Raw genomic sequence first — 16,881 nt, 5'->3', positions numbered from 1 at the left:
ATACATTTGTGGTGGCAAAAAAATGGAAGCATAGGGGATAGATGTGGCTAGTGGGAGAGCACACACTTAGCATGTGCTTGGTCTTGGGTTCTAGCCCCGGTACCTTCACTAACAGAAAAAAAATAATAGAATGGAAGAGTAAACAGTTGTCGTTTTTCCAGTTATAAAGGGGATACGTATGAGTCATGAAAAAACAGTTTGAAAGGTCTGTCTGGAGGTTTCCTTGAATATTTGACAAACACGTTTAAAAACAGGGCAACTGGAAACATTTCCATTAGGTGTTATTAGACCTAGTATTTCCCTTTGCTTCATGGTGTCTGCTGGCTTCCTGCCTTCTGATGTGCAGGTGAAAAAAAACTCCATCTGGCCTTTTCATCCCCACTGGGTCCCCTCTTCTCTGGCCCCGATTTTGCTTGGCCGAAGTCCCCATACGAGGAACGTGTTTTAGGAGATCTTTGGGACCCTCCATCCTCACTTGGATTGGTCACTGGGACTTCCTGCCCAACGGTATTTTAACAAATAAATATGTTGTCTTGCGCCCCGTTCATTTGAAAGTAAGCATGGAAAACCAAAAGTATAATTTAAAATTTTAAATGGAGGTCTCTACTAAAGAGTAGATAATACAAAGCGAAAAGATGGATCAAAGTAATCAAAAAGAAAAAAGGAAAAATAGCCACAAATTAAACAATGCTATGGACTGAATCGTATGCCCACACATTCCTATGTTGATGCCCTAACGGTTTAGATGAGGTCATGAGGGTGAGACACTCACAATGGAATTAGTGTCCTTATAAGAATAGATGCCAGAGAGGTGGCTCCAGCCATAGGAGATCAGAGAGAGAAGACCACTCTCTGCAAGACAGAAAGAGAGCTCTCATCAGAATTCACCCACGCTGACCATGCTGGTACCCAGATCTTGGGCTTCCAGCCTCTAGAACCGTGAGAAACAAATTTCTATTTCTTCAGCCACCCAGTCCATACCATTTTGTTATGGCAGCCCAAGCTAATACAATTATCTTAAAGAGACAAAATAAATCTGTTTAATATTTTAATAGAAAAAAAACAATTAAAATATCAAAAAGATTAATAAAGCATGATAGACTAAAATTATACTAATTTTAAAGTAATTTGAGTAAAATAATTAGTAAATACAAATATCTTTAAAAAAAAACTCAGCAATAAAGGGGAGAAAGAATGAAAGAGACAAAATAAAGAAAACCATTCAAGGGCAGAAATAACGCAGAGGTGAAAGTTGCGCACACCCTCTGTAAGGCGAACAGGCCATTGGGTGGAGAAGGCCACAGCCGACCAATGGCAGCTCCTGTGGTCCTGCTGGTGGGGCAGCTTCCCCTGTAGGGAGGGCAGTTCAGGTTAAGCACTGGCTGACAACAAGCCCCTTAGACTCTGCCTTTCCGCTCTTGTCGATGATTTATACTCCTCCCAAGATCACACACCTCTCACTCCTCATGTCCAAGTTCCCTGTCTGCTGCAAAGGATCCCAGCCGCTCTCTACCTTCGACACAAAGGTGTATAAATCCAACATCCTACCATCAGACAGAATTTGGAGTCAGTCTCTCTTTCCCATTCAACACTCTCACTTTCCCTCCTTCTGTTTATTCTTTGTCTTTATCCATTTAAAAAAATACTTACTGGGAGCCTTGAATGCGTTAGGTGCTGATCCAATGCTTTGTGTATGATGGGGCTTATTGAAAGGAACCGGGTGTCCTGCTCTCTCGAAGTTTTCATTTTAGTGGGTGGATGAAAAAGAAGGATGAAAACAACCAAGCAAATCTCTATTTTTAAAAGTCAACTGCTATGAAGCAAATAAACAGTATGCTGAAGACTAGAAAGGAGACTCTATTTTCAGATAGAGGAGTTATGGAAGCCCCAAGGGATCCACACTGAGACTGAAGTATGAGATGAAGCCAGGAGAAGAGTCTGGTTCAAGGAGGAAACAGTGTGCAGAGTCTCTGAGCTGGAAAGGACTCAGCCTGTTCATGGACTCCCCCAGGTGGGCCTGTGAGCTCCAGGTAGAGCAGGAGGAGGGGCAGGAGACGGAATCCTGGGCCTCCCCAGGTGTGAGTAGTCTTCAGGCAGGTTGTGTCATGTTTCTGTGCCTCAGTTTCCTCATCCCGCCATAAAATGTTCTGGGAAATACCTTCCCCAGAGACCACACACTGGAGACACCTAAATCATGGTCCTTCCTCCCTTCCAGCTCTTCTTGGTACAGGGGATTTTTCTCCAGAGTTAAAGACATGTTGGGCCTTTTGAGATTCTAAACTGCTGGAAATGTAATATGATTGCTTTTCTTTTATTTTCTTTTAATTTATTCAAGAATGAGACCTGGTTTATTGGATTGATGATGCACCGATCCAAACTCAATGTGAAGACAGTTTAAAACCTCAGATTAATTATTTTTCAATGGAGTTTTTTTTCCTGAGTATAGTCAATGTTTGAAACAAAGACTTGGTCATAAATCTTAAAATTCGCTGGGGAATTAATTTTAAAATTAAGCACACTATGATGAATTATAGGCAAATGACCAATTAGTAAAGTAGAAAAACAAAACTGGGCCAGTGGGGCGCATATGTATATGACGGCTTCTAACTAGCGGCCTCCGCAGTCAGCATCTCATTCAAGGAGGAGAGTCATGTCCACTTTTTTAATTCTGTTTTTTGGCTTTACCTGTCCCAAGGCTCATGCCTGAGAAGTCATTTCCAAATTTAAATAGAAATTATCAGCTGTAGGATATTACAGCAAACAGTGACACCCGAGAAGTCTTAAGGAACTTCAAAATCTGAGGATGCAAAGATTAGAAAAATGGTCACACATGAGAAGTGTGGAGTTAGTCACTTGATTTCCTGAACTTATTCACCCAGAACTCATTCACTCACCCGTCTTTGCGAGCTCTAGTCCCTCTTACTCTCCGCAACTAGCTGTTTTCCCATCTCAAAAGCAGGATATTTACTCTCCTTGTCAAAGATGATCAAACAATACAGAATGATCGATGAATAAGTAGGGTTTTAATTTCATGTGATAAAGCTAAATAATGATCAAGGAGATATTCAATCAAGAAATACATTGTCAACTATCTGAGGAGGAAACAGACATATTCCCATGGTGACGCTGGGGGTGGGATAGCGGGAGGGAAGACCAAGGCTGTTCGGTGTGTTTTTCCAAACCTTCAGTATGTTCCTTACACGAATGATCCCCTTTACCCTCTTCCATGGCCCCTCCACACACACACACTGCATGGTGTATAGCTCTCAAGTCAAAGTACTTATGTGATTTAAGCCTGGGTGAGGTCTTGTGTCCATCAAGAAAAAAGCACATGAAAAAATATTCAATATCATTAATTACCAGAGAAATGCAAATCAAAACTACAATGTGGTATCACCTCACACCAGTCAGGATGGCCATCATTCAAAAGCCCACAAATGACAAATGCTGGAGAGGCTGTGGAGAAAGGGGAACCCTCCTACACTGCTGGTGGGAATGCAGTTTGGTGCAGCCACTGTGGAAAACAGTATGGAGAGTATGCAGCCACATGGATGGACCTGGAGATCGTCATTCTAAGTGAAGTAAGCCAGAAAGAGAAAGAATAAAAAACATATGACATCATATGTGGAATCTAAAAAGAAGAAAAAAAGAAGACACTAATGAACTCATCTACAAAACAGAAACAGACTCACAGACATAGTAAACAATCTAATGGTTACCGGTGGCAGGGAAGCGGGTGGGAAGGGATACATGGGGAGTTTGAGATTTGCAAATATTAACTAGTATATATAAAATAGATAAACAAGTTTCTACTGTATAGCACAAGGAACTATATTCAATATGTTGTAATAACCTATAATGAAAGAGAATATGAAAATGAATACATGTATGTACATGTACGACTGAAACATTATGCCATACACCAGAAAAAAATGATGCATTATAAATTGACTATACTTTAATTAAAAAAATAAACAAAAGCACTCTTCGTGGTTCCTGCTCCATGATAGATTTATCCCAGCTCTCTAAAGTCTACAAGCTCTTCAGAGGGAATGATGAGTTGAGCGATGGGCAGAGGGGCATAGGAAGGGATCTGTAACCCCTTTTCCCTCTGGCACTCCTCCATGAGTTTTCTGGGAAGTGGAATTTGGAGTTAAGGTGTGATCTGCAGTGGCCTTTGTTAAAATGCATATGTACGTGGAACCAGACAATGAGTTTCCACACTGGCCCAGATTTGATTTGCAGTTGGGGAAGTGTGTCCACACACTGGCGGGGAGGGCCAACTCAAGTTCCTTTAGTTTTTATTCAGACCCTGCCAGGTGCTGGTTTTCTGATCCTGCTGTAATTTATTCCCTTTTTGAGCATCACTTTCCTTAGCTCTAAGATGATGAAGAGTCCTTACCCATAATGAGATTTAATGAGATGCTTTAAGGAAAGACTGCGGCATTGTATGCAGAGCACAGTTCACACTTCTGAGTTGTTAGCCGGGATGAGTAGCTTTTCAGACTTAGCAAGCTGATGTAGGAAAAGCAAGATTTGGTAAGACGAAAAAGAAGGAGTTACTGAGTGGGATGACGGAAGGGGATGGGGATGGACTTGCCTTTGGGGGGACTCAAAGTGGGCAAAAGAACTGCTTTGAGTATTGGGGGATGTGGCTGACAAACAGAAGAGAGGATGAAAAGTCAAAAAAGATAAAATGCTTTATCTTATATTAAATACTTATTTGGCTTTTACTCCCAATCAAGTACTGTTTTATGTATTTCATAAATATTAACTCGACGAGTCCTCATTATAACTTTATGGGTGGTAGATTCTCTTTGTTTTTACAGATGATAAAACTAAGGCACAGAGAAGTTAAGTAACTTGCCCAAGGACACACAGCAGAGCTTGGGTTTGAATCCAGGTTCCTAAGCCTATGATTTCAAACATTAAACCAAGTTTTCATTTTTCCAAGTATTTTCCAGTCCTGGTCCTGATCATCTAGGAGTGGAACAGGAGATTAAAAAGATTCATGTTCAATCCTCTGTTTTCATGTATTTTGTTCTTTCCCAATCCCTGCATTCCTGGGCACCTTCTTGTGTCACGGCGTTAATGCATCGTACTTTGAGTCAACCAATTTCACTTATTCTTAAACTTCAGGGTGTCTTCACGTTTATGTATTTTCCAATTTATTTTCTTAGAGATGTGGGAACTAATCAAATTTTATTTTGTAACCCATATAACTGTATCGAAATTAGTATGCCCTTTCTTCAGAACCAACAATATTTTCTTGTTTACTGCATGCTATCTGTACTGGTATAGAAGATGCAGTTAAGCAAGAGGCAGTGATCAACACCTGCTCTCCGATTCACCGAAATAATATGATTTTATTAGAAATTGTTATGTGATTTAGAAATTGGTAATAATTCAACTGGCCTTATAACAGTTAAAATGTAGTTGCTTTTCTTCTCCTTTTTTCTTTTATGCATGTGCTGGAAAGTATTTCCTCCCACCAATGGTGAATTTGCTACCTTTTGGCCACATAAACATTCAAAATTATAACACATTTATTGGCTTTATTAAGCATTGCCAGCTTTGATCCTGTAATCCTATTAAAAGACACTGAAAAATAGAAAACTGCTCCTATAAATTTGAGGAAAAGTTTCAGTTGCGAAGTCCCAACTTCTTTTTACTAAAGTATAAAGCTAAAAAGGAAAATAATAGTTTCTACTGACTTGTAAAGATACACATGTGTTCATCAGTATGCCTTTTCTACTCAAGTGAATTGAAAGTGTCAGAAACCAAAGTCATCCCTTTTCTTCTGAGACAAAACAAGATACACATTCTGGCTGCCTCATCTGTGAGCCGCTGTCATCTCTGGAGGCATCCATTTTAAGACTGTAATTCCAATGAGATGACTGTTTGAGCTTGGATGCTCTTTGTGATTGTGGCTTATTTTTTTGGTGCTCCAAAGTAACCATTTTGACAGGCATCCTGATTTATAGGAATGCTTAATTAATTCTAATAGTGATTTTGCTCTTAGTAGCTTTAATTTTCGTATTTTAGCAACATTTCATCCACATCCTAGGGACTCAGAAGTAAAGGGAAATGCCAGTGTCCTGTCCACTGTGAATGCCCAACTAGCAGAAAGGATACCTGTGTAGTTAAATGGCCAAGAAAGAAGGTCTCAATGGCTGTGAAAAAATATGTTTTCCTTTTCCTCTTTTGTGGCACAGAAGGAGGAATCCTATTTTTCTATTAGGGAAAACTGAGTAGAGAAAACCATGCAGTAGGAAGAGAACATTTACATGTGTTATTCCCTTTGGTATTTCTCTTTGGGAAATCTACCTCATTCTTTCTATGAAGGAAGGGTAGTTGGTAATTTATAGAGCTCCCAGGTTAATTCCATATAAGGATGATATATTTTTCTTGTCACTATCAAAGTCATCATTGTTTTTTCATTAATTTCTGTCAGTCCAGTTGTGGTTGAAGGACTTTTTCTTCCTAACTTCCTTTTATTCAGAGATTTTAATATGTCAACTTTAGAATCAACAGTTGCTTAATCCTATTGGAAAGAAAGCGGGAAACATTACTCATACATTTGATTAGGTTAAAAGAACCAGCACGCTGCCTGGTTCTGTACCACCATTGAGCTAAAAATATTTTTAAAATGTTAATTAAAAAAAATCAAAAGAAGAGCAATATTTTATGACCCATGAAAATAATATGAAATTCAAATATGTGTCCACAAATATAGTTTTATTGGAACACAGCCACGCCCATTTGTTTATGTAGTGTAGATTCCTGATTTCCACGACAGCAGTGGAGTTGATTAATTATGACAGAGATCCTGTGATAGGCATAGCCTAAAATATTTACTTTCTGGTGTTTTTACAAAAGAAACATCACTGACCATTGAATTATAAGGAAGTGGAAAAAAGAAAGAAAGATTTGGTTAAGGTATGTTTTTAAACATTAGTACTTCTTAAAAGAGGACGAGTGACTTGGAAATGCAACTTATAATCTTCTCTAATCAAGTAAGAATTTGTCGATTGTCTCAGTCCAGGCACTTATTTTATAGATGATTTTATCAAAGAAAATTGAGGACTAGAGATTTAAAAATATTTCTGGGAATGAGCAACTCTAAAAAGAATTAAGAATTATGACACTTTAGTCCCTTATATTTCCTCAAATGTTACATCAACTATTTTATATCCCTGTAATAAAGTGTTATATAAAAATGTCAGGTGTTTTTATGTACTCTGCTCCTAGTAGTTCACGGAAGACTTGGCATCAACATTAGAGTTACAAGAAATAATCCTGGTTAGCTTTCCCAGGCAGACTCCCTCTGAAAACTCTGTGGTCCTAGGAAGGCATAGTAATCGTGGGGTCACCCTCCACTACCCAGAGCTCTGTTTCTTTCCATCTTTCTCCAGCACATCACATAATCTAAGAACAACCAAATAATTTTGGTAAAACAAAACAAAACAAAACAACAACCCAATCAGTTGAATTAAGCTCTTTGTGAGCACGGTTGTTTCCTGATATTCAGACCAACCCCGCCTTTCTTGCCCTTGGAAACATTAATTATTCATTTCTGTAAGTTGTGAGCATCCCCATCCCCAGGCATCTCCTTGCTCCTTGGTTGTTTATGCTTTTCAAGTATTATCGTGTCATCACCTTAGTCATCCCTCTGGCAAGCTGTACTTACAGAGAGATGGTCTGGTGCATCATCAATCTTGCCACATCAGTCTTGTCTTCCAATACCTTTATCACTCTCTGAGCTTGTCTCTGATCTCCCTCCAACTCATCTACTGCCTTCTTTCCACAGCTGTGATGCCCCAACTTGACTGTGGGATTCTAGGTGTGATTTCACCGACCCACAATTCAATGCCGTCTCCAAGTCATAATTCAAGACGGAACTAGCCCTCCTCTCCTCACTCGGTGGCACAACGTAAAATGCAAACCTGTGAATCACCGCCATGTCTCTTCTGTGTCCTTGGAGATCTTCACACACAGCCAGTGTTCCAACCATCTCGGAAGAGTTTGAAAGGACCTTGAAAAAGTATTTACTTTTTCCTATAGGCAAATTTAAAAATTAAAAAAAAAAACCCTGGATTTATTAATCTTATCCTGCAAGATCTAAACCAACATGGAACTTCTTATTTTTTTATTCTCAATAGGTCTTGTGGATAGCAAGTCTTTCTCTAACACCAGTCTTTCCTGCTGACTTTTCTTTTTTCTTCAGTCTTTACTTTGAATAATTTGATCTCTATTTTATAGTCTTTAAATGCAATATAATTAAAATATATATGGGACAATCTGGATCCTTACAGACATGTATAATCCTGAGAGACATCTTATGTCTTTCTCTTACATGAGAAAGTGCCTGGAGAGCTATATGCAGTGGAACAAGACCCTACAATCATTTCTGAGCTTCCAAGAGGAGAAGCGCATTAGTCTAATGAAGGGAGTGGAAAAAAATATCCCTCCACATACTAATTTGAGCAGCAAAATGATCTGGAGAAGTTGGAGATCCTGATAAATGGGGCCAAGTAATTGACAGAGTGTTATAATTAGAGCAAGGTATCTGTCAGTTAATTATCTTTTCCTCAATAAATAATTACAATTTTACATGTTCCCATAGCTTATAATTTCTAGCTGTGATTGTCTTCTGCATTCTCATCTACCTAAGCTTTGAAGACCAGACAGCAGTTGATTTAAAGAGAAAATCCCCTAGTTATCCTCTCTGAAAAACAAATGCAAGGTAAAGAATATTTGGCTGGGTAGGGTATGAATTTGGCAGTAGGAACCTATACTGGCAGAAAGGTGATTTGCTATTTCAGATTTCCTTTGTATATGGTTCAGACAAAGCATCCAAGCTTGGGAATTCATTTGCTCACTTGTCCATGCATTCAAAAAACGTTTATAGGATCCTTAATGCTACAATGGCTCAGGGATCTACAAAGATCTTTTAAGGAACTTGTGGTCTGGTGGAACTGACTTACACATAAACAAACAAACAAACAAAAAACAAGGGGAGCAGCATGAATGAGAAAAGACACCTCCAGATCTTTAGAGCAGTGGTCCCTTTATTTCTAATTGGGTGCCCCTTCCAGGAAAAATGCTTTGAGCATAGACTCTCATTATATGCACATCTTTTATAAATTATATATGTCCTAGTGATAATCTATTAGATATGTATAAAATGTATTTAATTTTTTAGATTAAATAGAAGTAGAAATTCTGATTTTTTCAATAACCAATAAATTTTTACGTATTTCCATACATTTTGTAGAATTGTGGCTTCCAAAAGCTAGATAGTGAATATTCCAGTATGGCTCAAGTTCAAAAGGTTTGGGTAGCAGGGACCAGAGATGACGCAGGAAAGTTAGGCAGAGGTTTTTAGACAATACTGAGAGGAACCCTGTTGTTCAGTGTTTTCCAAAGGGTGTTCTATTGAATATTAGAAGAGATCTCTTGGAATTAAAAAAAAATTTCTGCTGTCAAATAGGTATGGAAATTGCAGGCTTAAAGTACAAAATTTCATTATTATGGGGCTAATATTCTGTGATGATCTCATGAATGCGTATTTTCTGTCTTACTAAGCCCTGGAGTTGAAAGATCATATTTTCTATTTTATTTTTCTTCAGGAGTTAAAAACCACTGTAGGTTCATAAAACTTGGCACAGTGTTTGAAACTGAATTCTGTCATTTAGAGATGGGAACGATGTGACTCCATCAGACTTTTATTCAAGAGACTTTTCTTTTGTCTTATATGACTCTCACTTTTCTCTGCTAACCATTAGTTAATGAATTACTCAATATTTGTGTTTGGACTTAGTCATCTAAAAACACATTTGCGGGCCAGCTAGCTGTGGAGGAAAGCAAGTAACCATCCTTTCTTTGTCAGATGAGGGGCTTTCCAAGGACCTGAAATATTGGAAATTTCCACCAGCACATTAAATGTTGGGATTAAGTCCTTATATCTTCAGAAGATCACTCTTAAAATATGCTAATATATCATCATCTGAGGAGCAAAATGTCTAGATATGAGAATGACTCTTTTAGTGCCTAAATCTATTCAGATTTTTGTTTTGAAGGGAAATATGTCTGAAATGTGACATACAAAGATAGCATGGCAAACACAAGTCAACTTTATCCAATGACACAGAGTTGCAATCATTGTCATTAATCACTGCACTGTGATTGATGAAACCATGATACTGCTTGAGATTTCTTGCTGCATAAGGTTGCTTTTCACCCTATACTAACTGACCCCAAACTACCCCAAACTATGGCTTTCTAAGTATTTGCATCTGTTTTTTATAACTGTTCTTTCCTTTCTTTACTGCCAAGTATATGTTCGTCTTGTGACGAACAATTGTAAAAAACAGGCACAAATGTATAATTTTATTTGTAATAAAAATATACATGTTGTGTGCATGAGGGTTTGTCTGTGTGTTCACTGCCCACAATCTTATCTTTGGTTACCTTCAACCTCCCCCTTCTAATTAAGCTAGAGAAATCATGCTTATGAAAATTGGATATAAGTCATACCGGAGTGATGGTCTGAGAACACCTTGATGAAATAGATTATTTTCTCTACTTGAGTTTCTCAAAGATTATTTCTGCTGTAGTCTTCATTATTTGCATTTATTGAGCACTTAAAAAGTAACAGGCATTTCCACATACAGTTTTCCCTGTGACGTGTGCAAAAAGAATGCAAATTAGACATCATTAACTGTATTGTCACGTGAATAGGGTTTTCAGATTTAGCAAAATAAAAATTGCAAAACTTCCATTTAATGTTAAATTTCACATAAATAAATAAATACTTTTTTTTTTTAGTATAAATATGTCCACTAGGACATACTTGCATGGGGCATAATTACACCCAGAATTGTTTATTATTTATTAGAAAGTCATATGTTAATGGATGTCTAGTATTTTATCTGGCAACCTTGCATGTTAAAACATGAAGTTCAGAGAGCTTGGGAATCTACCCAACTTTGCATAGCTAGAAAGCACTAGGGTTGTGATTTAGACCCAGGGCTTTTGACTTTAAGTCTGGGGCTCATGACTACTCTTTATATTATTGAAAATACTGAAAGTATTTCTTCTCCATAAATAGGACATCAATGCATGTGCGCTACAGGGCCCATATATCAAACCATTCATATCCTAGTTTCCTAGGACTGCTGTAACAAATTACCACAAACCAGGCAGCTCAAAACAACAAAACTTGATTGTCTCATGGTTTTGGAGACCAGAAGTCCAAAATCAAGATGTGGGCAGGGCCCTGCTCTCTCTGAAGGCTCTGGGGGAGGTTCCTTCCTTCCGCTTTCCTAGCTTCCGGTGGTTCCCGACAGCCTTGATTTTATTTGGCTGGTGGCAGCATCCTCCAGTTTCCCCCTCTCATGTCCTTCCTCCTGTGTGTGATTTGTCCAAATTTCCCTCATCCCAAGTGGACACAGGTCACTGGACTAGGGACCACTCTAATCCAGTAGGACTTCATCTTGATTAAGTCTGCAAAGGCAATACTTCCAATGGTGTGGCATTCACAGGTTTTGGGGGTTAGGACTTACATGCATTTTTAGGGGGACACAATTCAACCCCAAATAGCTAGTCATCATTAACACAGAAAGGAACATAAGAAAATATATTATCAATCTAGAAAATCTAGGTGACTAAACACCGGACCTGGAAGTGTGAATGAGGACGGTGGGCACTCAGAGCATTTAGGGCTTCTGATGGGATAAACACCGCATAGAGTTTTGGCCCTGGGCAGAATAATAAAGCTAGCTAATACACACTTACATAGTCTCACCAGAGCCAGACCTGTACTTATAATAGTGCCAGGAGGTAGGTGCTAGAATTTCAACGCCATTTGACAGGTGAGGAAATGGACAGAAAATGCTGAGTAATTTGCTCAAAGACATGAAGCTGATATGGGATACAACTGAGATTGAAGCCGAGGCAATCTGACGCTGGAATCCACACTCTACACTCATTTAGGATCATTTGGGGGAAAAGAGGCAGTTTAGGCAGAAAGAGAGGCAATTTGAGGAAGGCAAATACTAATGAGAAATAATGACCACTCTAGCCTTCCTGCTGGTTGGATTTTGTCTTGTCTCCATGTTGCCTGTTGACATTGCTGGTGTGATGGGCGCAGAGCAGAAATCCTCAGACTCAAGGAGGCGTGACAGTCACCTGGAGGAGCTGTGGAAGCACAAGTCTCCCCCCTCCACCCCCGAGTTTCAGATTCTGTAGGTCCCGGGTTAGGCCCAGGAATGTGCATTTCTTACCAACTTACACTACATGCTGAGGCTGCTGGTCGGGGACCACAGCTTGAGAACAAACTAAGATAAAGAAAACTGAGGTAAAGTTAGAGCAGGAAATGGGTTTCAGGTTCAAAGGGGTGACAATAATGATCTGGAAAATGTAACTGATTATTTTACAAGCTAATCTCAAACTGCTCTGTTTAAAATAATACTGTGACATTTTGAGTTTACATGTTACACGCATACATAAACACACACACCCTCACACATTGTGCTCTTCCATGTTACTTTTATTTAGGTTTTTTGGGAGGGGAGTAACTAGGTTTATTTATCATTTTTTTCAGAGGAGGTACTGGGGATTGAACCGGGGACCTCATGCTTGCTAAGCATGCGCTCTACCACTTGAACTATATCCTCCCTACATTACACACTTAAAATCTATCATAAAGGTTCCTGGACTTATAACACCTGCAAAGCAGCACGAGATTTAGGCTTTTGAAACAGAGCACCTAGACTCTAATCCAGGCTTGTCCATAAATTAGTCGAGGACTCCTTTTCTCCAAGTCAGACTCCCGCCCCTCCCGTCCCACAAAATAAAGGAATTGAGAGAGAAATAGTTAACTACACTGTGGCACCTAGCCATTAACTGTCATTTTTAAGAGAAATAATGATGTGGAAAATATGACCCCTAATATATTTTCTCCTATTGACTTTTTACATGAGCATAATTGTTGATTATAAAAATGCTAATGTCATCGGACCAGCTAAAAACATACACGACTCACAAAACACCACTCAGAGAGAAACATTATTAATATTTTGGATATTATTTCAAAAGGTGATATCTATGTACAAATTTATCATGCTATAGACACTCAATATCCCATGACCACATTTGCATATTAAATTCATATGTATTTATGTCACTATTTTAAATTTTCTTATGGTATCACATTGCACAGTTATCCCACAGTTTATTTAACCAATCCAGCATTGTTGGGAATCAAAACTATCTCTAATTTGGGGCTAATATGGTGATGGTCATAAGAAATATCTTAATACACACATTCTGATGTTCGTGACCATGCTAGAGGTGAAGTAGCTGATGAAAGAAAATTGTCGAGTAAAGTAATGCCACTTTTCAGTACCTATAAAGGAAAAGGTCACCTCTGTGTATGCATTTATCCTTTGTGTGTGTAATGCAGAGAAAACCGCTGTAAAGGTGCGCCCTGACATGTAAATAGGCGTTATGTCTCGCTCTTTAGAGATGGATGGCTTCGAATCTACTATTTCGTGGTTTTCCGTGCTTCCCGCTTGGCTCGCATGTGGGAGTCGTGCAGATGCACCCAAAGAAGCAGCCTTGTCAGGCGACGCCACCTCTAAGTTGGAACCAGAAAAGAAAGAAGGTTACAGTGTGAGGAAAGAGAATTTCTTTTCTTTTCTTCGTTTTTTTCTTTTTCTAGACAGAAGGGGAAGAGTTTGGCTCAGAAAAGTTTTAACACAGTACAGATGAAATCCATGCATTAATTTCCTCCTTTCGTGAAAGGAGGAAAGATAGTCAAGAAAATCAAAAAAGAAAGACAGTGCCAAGACCGGCAGGTACAAGCTGCAAGGCAGGGGGTTTTGAGGGTGTAAAGGCTGCACTGAGCTGAATTTCCCTTTGTGAACCAAGGCACCGGACTGCTCCAACATCCTTTAGCCGGAAGGCTGCAAGGAGCGAGCTGCTGGAAGCTAAGGCTTCAGGGAGACTTTTCTGACAGGGAGCCTTCACATGGCGAGAGAGAGAGAGAGAGAGAGAGAGAGAGAGAGAGAGAGAGAGAGACAGACAGAGCCAGCAGGGGAAGTCTGGGTCCGGCAGACGAGTGCTGAGGAAAACGAGCCCGGCCAGTGTTGACATGGCAGAGGGGTCAGGACTCCACGCAGCAGCCGCTGCTGGGGTCCTGAGCGCCCAGATGCCGGCCTGAGTCCAGACTGATAGGAGGAGGTGGAAGGCTTCCAAACAGGCTCGGTCTGGGCATGCAGGAAACGTCAGAGGGAGCAGCCTTGGGGAGGAGCGGAGAGAGCTGCTCTGGATGGGAAGGGATCTTTTGAATAATTCCCTGGTACCTACGCCTGCCGATGTTAGTGCATCTGCACAGGATCTGTGTGGGGTGGGAGGGAGGCAGAGGAGGAGAGGGGGTGGGATGTGCGGCACAGAGAGCTTGGGGTGCTTTCCAGAGCGTCAGGAGGAAACTCAGAGCCGCCCAGAGTGAGGAAAGGCTGGCTGAACTCTCCTGCTGAAAACAGGAAGCCGCCAGCCGCCACCCAGCCCTTTTTTCCGAGCTGACCCTTGTAGACCTTGAGGCCCATCTCCAGGGAAGCTTCTGCCTGTGGAAGGACTGTGGGCCCGGCAGAGAGTGCAGGAAGGCCCTGTTCCCTACTGGATGAGGGGGAGGAGGACACACGAGGCCACCTTGGGACGTGTTTACAGGAGCAACAGGCGGTTAGTGAGCTTTGGGCTTCCTGCAGTGAGGATGGGAACCCATTCGCTTGGCCTTTGCCACTTTTTTCCCCCCCGGGAACATTAATAAGACCAAGAAAGGTACACAAATCCTGCAGAGACAAAAAAGTAGAGCATGGTCCCAAGGCGGTAGGAGTCCCGGCTGCACTCATCTCTGACTTGGCCAGTGAAGAGAAAAAGAATCTAGCTTATTAAGTTGATCACTTGACATACAAAGAAAACGTTTAAAATTAAAAGGAGATTATATAGGCAACTAACTCCTCGGGAAGGAGTTCAGGATTGGAAAAAGAGAAGCTGACAACGTACCGTATCCCTAACAGTTTCCTTATTGAAGGTCCCGTTGAACAGCTGTTCTGGGTTTCTTCTTGCTCAAGGCCTTTGCACAAGCTGTTCCTCGGCCAGAAAGCCCATCCCGACTTTGGCCTAATGCCCCAGCCTCCCCACCAGAGAGGCCTCCTTGACCATCCTTTGCAGGATGACAATCAGCACCCCAAGCCTTCCACCTCCATTCGCTCCTGGAGCCCCCATCACAACACTCACCACGATGTCCCAAGTCATAATTAAACCACTTATGAGCCTGTTTAACTCTTTTCTGTCTCCTCCTCTAAGACACGACCTCCACGAAGGTGGAACCGAGCCTGTCTTAGCTGTCGTATATCCCCAATAGAAGATTAGCACAAACTATCCATTGAATGGAAGGGTGAGTAAATAAAGGACAAAGAGCAAAATCTAGGAAAAATTCACAGATCTCAGAGAAGCATGGGCTGAGTGTTGGAGACAGGTTGGGGGTCTATCAGGTGGACTCTGGAAAAATATCGGTCTATGAAGCCCAAGAATACTACAAAACTTGATTAAAAAAAAAATCTTACCAGAAAATCCCAAATCAGTCAACAGTACTATGCAGAGGGAAAGGATATTCTAGGGACCTGGTGTCCTCAGAAGAGTGTCCACTTTGACCTACCTCCCTGGAAATTCTTCAGAGCAAGAACTTGTCAAGAAGAGGAAGTAGCAGAGCACGAAGCATCTTGAAGCCCTTATTTTGTGCCGGGCACGGTTAAGCAGTTTCTATATGGGATCAATCCTTTCCCACAGGCAGATCTGTGAATTAGGGATTAGCGGTGCTCTTTTAGACTGGAGTTTACAGATGTCATCGGTTTGCTTAAGGGGAAACGATGTTCAAGGGCAGAGCAAGGATGCTAACCTAGATTTATTTCTGACTCCAGAGTCTACAGCTTTTTTTCTGGACACCAGCCTCCTTGTTAAAGATCTTCCAGTGTTGCTGCTGATTCTCTAGGGCTCCTGGGATTCTGGGATGGCACAAATTGTTCTTAGAGCTCTAAATCTGCCCTAGGGCAGTGTGCGCACATACATGTTTGCAAAAACACATGTAAGCAAACACGTGTGTGTTCTTGTATTTCTACGCAATGCTGGGTGGGTAAGTGTGACAATTGTTTGAATGACTTTGCTGTCTCAAGTATGTTACCCTCCTGTGAGAGAAAAGAGGCTGAATTTTAACACCTATTGATGCAATAAGAAAATCAATAGTATATTTACCCAGCGTACAGTAGGTTATGGATCACGTATAAAAAGATGTGAGATTTGCAGATATTGACTGATATATATAAAATAGATAAACAAGTTTATATGGTGTAGCACAGGGAAATATATTCAATATCTTGTAGTAGCCTATGGTGGAAAAGAATATGAAAAAGAAAATATGAATATCCATGCATGACATTGTGCTGTACATCAGCAATTGACACAACATCGTAAACTGAATATACCTAATAATAATGAAAAAAGGACCCTAACTCCAGCAGGGGAGGGTGTAGCTCAAGTGGTAGAGCACATGCTTAGAATGCATGAGGTCCTGGGTTCAATCCCCAGTATCTCCTCTAAAAATAAACAAACCTACTTACCTCCCTCCACCACCAGAATAAAATAATTAAGTAATACAATAACAAATAAATAAAATATTAAAAAAAAAAGGATGTGCTCAGACTCATAGTAACAAGATTGGTAGCTGGAGGGTGACATAGCCCAGTGGTAGAGAGGGTGCTTGGCACAAGCGAGGCCCCGGATTCCATCCCCAGCACCTCCATTAAAAAAAGTAATAGT

At 40.4% G+C, this 16,881-nt stretch overlaps 1 non-coding gene across 1 annotated transcript; it reads left to right on the top strand.

Annotated features, from left to right (window-relative positions):
* Nucleotides 1-16,584: 16,584 nt before the first annotated feature.
* On the top strand, nucleotides 16,585-16,658 carry TRNAS-AGA (transfer RNA serine (anticodon AGA)). Its single transcript has one exon. It is a non-coding gene; the product is annotated as a tRNA-Ser (tRNA).
* The last annotated feature ends 223 nt before the right edge of the window (nucleotides 16,659-16,881 follow it).

Source organism: Vicugna pacos, chromosome 5, assembly GCF_048564905.1.
Source record: "Vicugna pacos chromosome 5, VicPac4, whole genome shotgun sequence".
In the NCBI taxonomy this organism is placed as follows: domain Eukaryota; kingdom Metazoa; phylum Chordata; class Mammalia; order Artiodactyla; family Camelidae; genus Vicugna; species Vicugna pacos.
The sequence above is the reverse complement of the archived record's forward strand: the minus strand, read 5'-3'. Positions and strand labels throughout refer to the sequence as shown.